The sequence below is a fragment of the Camponotus vicinus genome, unplaced genomic scaffold, assembly GCF_025532165.1.
Source record: "Camponotus vicinus isolate PSW18456_S1 unplaced genomic scaffold, iyCamVici1.0 SCAF_7, whole genome shotgun sequence".
NCBI classification, from domain to species: Eukaryota; Metazoa; Arthropoda; class Insecta; order Hymenoptera; family Formicidae; genus Camponotus; species Camponotus vicinus.
Genome location: NW_028141979.1, coordinates 11,240,087 through 11,247,313, shown reverse-complemented (window position 1 = coordinate 11,247,313; position 7,227 = coordinate 11,240,087). Strand labels below are relative to the sequence as shown.

General features: G+C 25.8%; 1 pseudogene; it reads left to right on the top strand.

The window, feature by feature from the left end:
• Positions 1–4,112: 4,112 nt before the first annotated feature.
• On the top strand, positions 4,113–6,826 carry LOC145975064 (uncharacterized; annotated as a pseudogene).
• Positions 6,827–7,227: the final 401 nt, after the last annotated feature.

The following is a 7,227-nucleotide window of genomic DNA, read 5'->3' as shown; positions in this document are numbered from 1 at the left end:
GGGTGTTCCATTTAAAAAAATTGAAGTGACCTTCACGTGACCTTCAAATGACTCTTCAAGGTCAAACCAATGATACCATCTTATGGCCCCCTCGAAACCAAACAACTTTTGTCTGAAACATTTTTCTCTAAAATGCTTAGTTTTTGAAAGAAAAGGGGTGTACGGGTGGTCTAGGACACCCTGTACATAAAATTCATACATATTTAAAAAATATTCATATATAAAATAAAACTGGAGATACTATCTTTTATCTCAAAGATGTAGATATATAAAGATGATATAAATATATACAAAGAACTATGAAAAAATAAGAAAAGATGCAATAAAATCCAGATATACATAAGCACATGTCACAAAAATAATATACAATCATTTCAAGTAAAATAATTTAACATTAATAAAAAAAAACTCATTTATATTAAAATATTTCAATTTTTACATACCAGTCACGTTAAAACTTAATTTTTTAACGCAATCGTTGATTAAAACAGAACTATTAAGTAAATCTGTAAAAAAAGAATAAAATTAAGACAAACAAAAATAAATACATTTATTCAACAATGCAATAAATAATGCATGTTGCATATTATTTAATGTGTAAAGAACCTCATTTAAAATATATAATTTTAAAAATATTACATACCAGGTGAAGAAATATTTACATCTTCTACTTCGATATTATTATTCATAGAAAAGTTATTTGGCATGACAGTTTCAATAGCTCCATCTTCATTCGTAAAGAACATTGTATTAATATCTGAAATAATATATACAAGAAAAAAATAAATATTATTTCACACAGATGATAAAGTAGCACTTATAGATATAACATTATCTAAACTTACTAAAAGTTGCTGGGAGATTTATAATCTCTTGATCACAAGTTGCTGGCAGATTTATAATCTCTTGATCACAAGTTGCTGGGAGATTTATAATCTCTTGATCACAGATCTCTTGATCACAAATCTCTTGATCACAGATCTCTTGATCACAAGTTTCTGGGAGATCTATAATCTCTTGATCACAGATCTCTTGATTACAGATCTCTTGATCACAAGTTTCTGGGAGATCTATCATCTCTTGATCGCAGATCTCTTGATCACAAGTTGCTGGGAGATCTATAATCTCTTGATCACAAATCAATTCTCTTTCTATTCTATCATGCATTTCACTCTCATCATTTAACAGCATCGGTTTGCAAACACCTAAAATAATAATAAAGAAAAAGTATGCACTACAATCTGGCACATAATAGAATATGTAATAGATATAAAACAAAATCGCACGTGCAAATATAAGACACTCTAAAATAGTCCTGTTTTCTAATATTACAATTAATAATTAGTTTTATAATTATGTATTTTAGTTACTTATTAATCCCATATAGCACGTGATATAGCAGAAATATCACAGAAAAATTGCAATATATCAGAAATATTACATATTTTAAGAAAATACTGCAGAAATATTACTAACATATTACACGTTTATAAATAACATTGAAATATTATAGTTATATTTTGTACTGTAATATATCACATTTTCAGTAGCAAAGTGATATCAAATGATGTTTTAATGACATTTTTATTGACAGAATAAGACGGTATTAAAATGTCATTTGACATATTTCACTAATAATAAGGGTATCGCGTGCGCTAGTCCTGTCAGGAGTAAGAAATTAAAAATATTAGAAAAATAATGATAATATATATTATATTTTATATTTTATAAAGAAAGTATAGAAAACTTTTATATTTATTTATTCCAAAATTTGCAAAAAAGCGACTCGTGCCATATCATGTTTATATAGGAACACTGACTGGATAGGATTTTTCCTCTATATTACGTCACTGGTTCTCGGCGAAACGTAGCAGATACACGCGATCGAGGTTATATGAGAGTATCTTTTTATACAGCTTGATTTTTTGTTTTTTTGTTATCAAAATAATTACATATGTAAAAATTTAGTGCTAAATAATTGTAAGAATATTGTACGACATACAGTGAAAATAAAATTATATATTATTTTCGGCTAGACAAGACGTAATATCTGTGATTTGCTTAACTGTGTATGATTACCCGGGAAAAAAAAGTCCATATAAAATTTGCCATATATGGATTTTGTCAATATCTAATTATGTTTTGCCAAATATAGTCATATATGATATCATATATGAATAAATATTATCAGATCTGAAAATTAAGTACCACTAAGAGTACACCGAAAAAATTGTATTCTTAACTTAAGAATATGCCACTTATCTTTAGAATATATACCACTAAAATAGGCGCCAAGAGGATCCTCTTAAGTTAAGAGGAAAATCTTCTAAAGAGATATTCTTAATATACAGAGAAAAATATTTCTTTGGATTTAATAAATTTTGTTGAAGTCAAATAAATTTAATTATTGGTCTAAAAGTTTTTTTCCGCCTAATTTCAAATAATCTGTTTAATATTCTGAATCCCAACAAGGAATCCAGATTATTAAATAAATTATTTTAAATTCAGTTTGAAATTAAACTGATAAACAGTAATGTCAGAAAGAGGATGCGGCTCACGTGCACACAGAGAACCTGTGTGTGAGCCGCGTCCTCTCTTTCGCACCACTGCTAAGGGAAAAAAATATACTTTAGATCTTACGTTAATACAAGTCCTTTATATACATTTCATGATAAATATTGAATACGAGAAAAATTAAGAGTGGTGTCGCCGCGTAGCGGCAAATGAAGAAACATGTCGCGCACACGAAAATCGAGTTGCGACGTAGAAGTCGCAAATTAAGAATATATTCTTATTCATTAAGAATATATTCTTATTTATTAAGAATATTTATTAAGAGGACTTATAAAGAGGACTTTTAATTAATTAAATATATAATGCAAGATATAATTTTTAGGAAAAATTATATTTGTCTATATAAAAAAAGGTAAAATCATATATAATATTAAATGATTATACAGGGTGTATCAGACCACCCGTGCCAGCCAAATATCTCGAAAACCAAGAACGACAGACAAAAATATTTCAGACAAAAGTTGTAGGGTTTCAAGTAACGTATTATATAGTAATATTGGTACGACCTTGAATAGTGTTATCAAGGTCACGTGAAGGTCATCTTAAATTTCTTAAATGGAACCCCCTATTTTTCATTACATATTCTTGTAGCTTATCTCGAGGGCTTTTCAAAACACAAAAGTATTTTTTCATTGAGTACTTTTCGAGTTATAAGGCTTGAAATAATATCTTAATTTTACATAAACCATAAAATATCTTGTAAAATATTCATTTTTCGATTATCTTACCTTAATACTTTTATGTACAAAATAATGAGAGGAATCAATTGGTGTAAAGAAAACAAAATTGTTTCGAAAAAAAAAATGTAATTTGCAATTAACAATTACATTTTTTTTTTCGAAACCATTTTGTGTTTTCTTTACACCAATTGATTCCTCTCATTATTTTGTACCAAAGTATTAAGGTGAGGTAATCGAAAAATAAATATTTTACAAGATATTTTACGGTTTATGTAAAATTAAGAAACGATTTCAAGTCTCATAACTTGGAAAGTACTTAATGTAAACTAACTTAATTATAGTGTTCTGGAAAGCTCTCGAGATAAGCTACAAGAATATGTAATAAAAAATAGACGGTTCCATTTAAAAAATTGAGGTTGATCTTCACGTGACCTTCAAGAAACTATTTAAGGTCAAATTAATGACACGATCTTATGTCTCCTTTAAAACCATATAACTTTTGTCTGAAACATTTTTTCGTATCTCGCATATTTTCCAAAATATTTAACTGTTAAGATTAAAATGAATCACCCTGTATAAGAAAATAAATCAATCAATTTCCTTATGTTTATGCGCTTATACAAATTTTTGTGCAGATATATTTTCACATTTTTTTTACCAATTTTTTTGAAACTTAATTAATATATTTTAATGCTTGGAAAACGAATTCATTAAAAGTTGTAAAATAAAAATGTTTGCAAAAATTATAAATAAGAATAACATATAGTAATATGTATTTTTTGTGAAACTTGTTTCTGCAAATATTTTTTCAGATCTTCTTTCTAATACAATATAATTAATAAAAAAACAAACTGTAATATGTATTCAATTGTTGAATTTAATGATGGAATATTTGGTATTCCGACTATTTGGTTAAGTGCAGATAAGAAAAAATGCTATTGGCCTCCATATAATGAAAGAAAAATTTTAAAAGCTATCTCGAAAAGAGAAGAACCTAATGAAAATTGGGAACTTTTAAATGTCATACAGATTTTTGGAACTGCATGTAAGATAATATAATAAAGTTTTTATAATATGTATAAAGTTTTTATAATATAACTTGTGTGAAAACATTTATTTTATTATAGCTGATTATGACAATGCTGTGAAGAAAGTGTCCTTAGCAGAACAGCTAACTGATATTAGTGATTCAGAAAATGCAAAAATAACTAGAAAATCTCGTGCACGTCGTGTTCAATCAAGTGAAGATACAGATATTGAAGAATATCCTACCAAAAAAAATGCAAAAGGATTGAAAGTGCAAAAAAAGCAATTAAATCCAATATATATCCAGAATTTCCTTTAGCATCCAACATCACCAGATCATCATCTACTAGTATCGAAAATAATGGTATTTATGTTTATTATGTTTATAATTTATGTTTATTATATAGTATATTTACAGTATATTTACAAGTTATTATATATACTGTAAGTAATATACTATGATCAGTGCATTTTTAACTCCATTAATTTGTCATTTATAACACTTTTTGTTTTATTATGATATAATTAATTTCTTTTCTCAATTTTCATTATAGATAACGCAATGTTGGCAAAACATGATGTTGACATAATTGTACAAGAAAAGACTAAAGATATTTCAATAGATAGCACAATGTTGGCAAAACATGATGTTGACACAATTATACCAGAAAAGAATAAAAATATTTCAATAGATAGCACAATGTTGGCAAAAAATGATGTTGATACAATTATACAAGAAAAGGATACCTCCGTCAAAGTATCTTACATTAAAGAGACTTCAACAGATATAGATTACATTAAATTTCTAACAAATAATGAAAAAATTGATTATTTAATTGGTGAGTCATACATAAAAAGAATGGAAGTTGACATTAAAAAAATTTTTAATTTTTAATTATTTAATTTTTAATTATAGAACTACACAAATTGAGTATAAAAAAAGAAAATGTTATTCTTACTAAAATAAATGATCTACAAATACTTATCAATGATCTACATAAATCAGGACATACAAATCATAATAATGTTGACGGTGATAACGACAATGATGACGACGATCTCGCTAATCAATTTCCAATTGAAACTGAACAACAACTAAAAAACTTCGAAGAAGCATTAAAAAAAAAGGAATTATATAAATAAGTGGTACACGCACTTTTATAATTTTAACTAGAATGATTTATTCTAGTTAAAACCAGAATAATCTATTCTGTGGTCATTTACAGAATTATAACTTTTTTTAATTGCATAGTTAATGAAAATATAATGTGAAATATGTAGTCGCAGTACATTATAAAAACATTTCAATAAATTATTTTCTTGTTTTCTTTTTTGCTAAAAATCTTATTTGTCAAAAATACTAATTCATATTTCTATAATAAAAAAATAGTTTGAAAAATATACAATAAGAAAAAATGTTACATATGTTGCTAAATGATATTGTATATCTTTTAGATATCGTTAAATATTTCTTTGTACAGTACGCGTCAATGATTCGTTCCGTTTATTTAGCAAGGGTTGGTAGTATCTATCCTTTATTAATGCATACGATTCTTATACATTAGCAAAGGATAGATATTACCAACCCTCGCTAGGGAAACGGAACAAATCATTGACGCGTACTGTATCATAATTAATACTAATACGCTTTTTTAAGCAGATTTTTATCTTTTAAGCAGAATTTATATCTCACTGTCAATTCATCTGCAATGCAAGGTATATATTTAAATTAAAGAATGTGTTCAATAGTGATAAACTTTACGCAATTGAATTGTTGATAATGCTTGCATGTGTGTTTATTCTCTACATTTCATGCAAAAATTAAACAATGTTTTTCTCTCTAAAAAATGAATATTATTTATTAGTATATTTTATGTCTTTGTGTACTTATTGAATATATATTAACAATGGTGAAGGTTCACGCATGTATCCTATTACAAATACACATATGTTATAAATATTAATATGTTATAAGTAAAATATGTTATTACTTTATATTTAATGGTATTTTATGATTATTTTATGATTATTATAGGTTAATAAATTATACTATCGAGGAGGAAAAAACGTTGACGAAGTTGTGAGCAAAATAATGAATCTAATTTTTACTAACACTTTAGCATCTAAATATAGCTACTTTGGAAAACAGAAAAAGAAACCATTTTATAACTTGGTTATATGTAAATGCATTTTAGGTAAATTATGTGAAATAAATAAATGTATATTACTCCAATTATAAAAATAATTGAAAATAATTAAAATTTATATTTCAGATGCCATTTATCGTCACAAATTTGATGTAAAAGAGTACTATGCAATAAAAAAATAGCATTTTGGCTTGCCAATGCACCTACTCGTGAAGCTCGAGAAAAGTAAGCATAGTTTTAAATCATTTATAATAATTTAATTATATTATTGCACGGATAATATATAATAATTTAAAAAATTGTAGATTGAAGAAAGAAAAGGCCGAATCAACAAATGTGGAGAAATCAAAAGAAACACTAGTTCATCGTTTGTACGCTTCGTTTGATGATAGTGATTGAAACATTATAAAAATAGTATGTAGTTTTTAACAATATTTCTTAACAATATTATTTTTTTATTTTATATAACAATATTCTATGTAATTAGTTTTTTATTCTATTCTTTATATTAATACTTTATTATTATTACTATTGCTATATTTACTATTCTTCTATATTACACATAACATAATATTTAATATTACATTTAAATATATTGCAAATATAATTGGAGTAATGATTATATTAATGGATAACATTATTACAATAATAACGAATTATTAGAATAGCGTATCACTGTAGAGTATATTTATTCCTAATTTAAAGGCTCCTTTATGAAAGTCATAAACTGTTAACTAGGCCGAAACCAGTAAATTCAATCCCACAATAAACACAATTTGTCGCAATTATAGAACTAATTA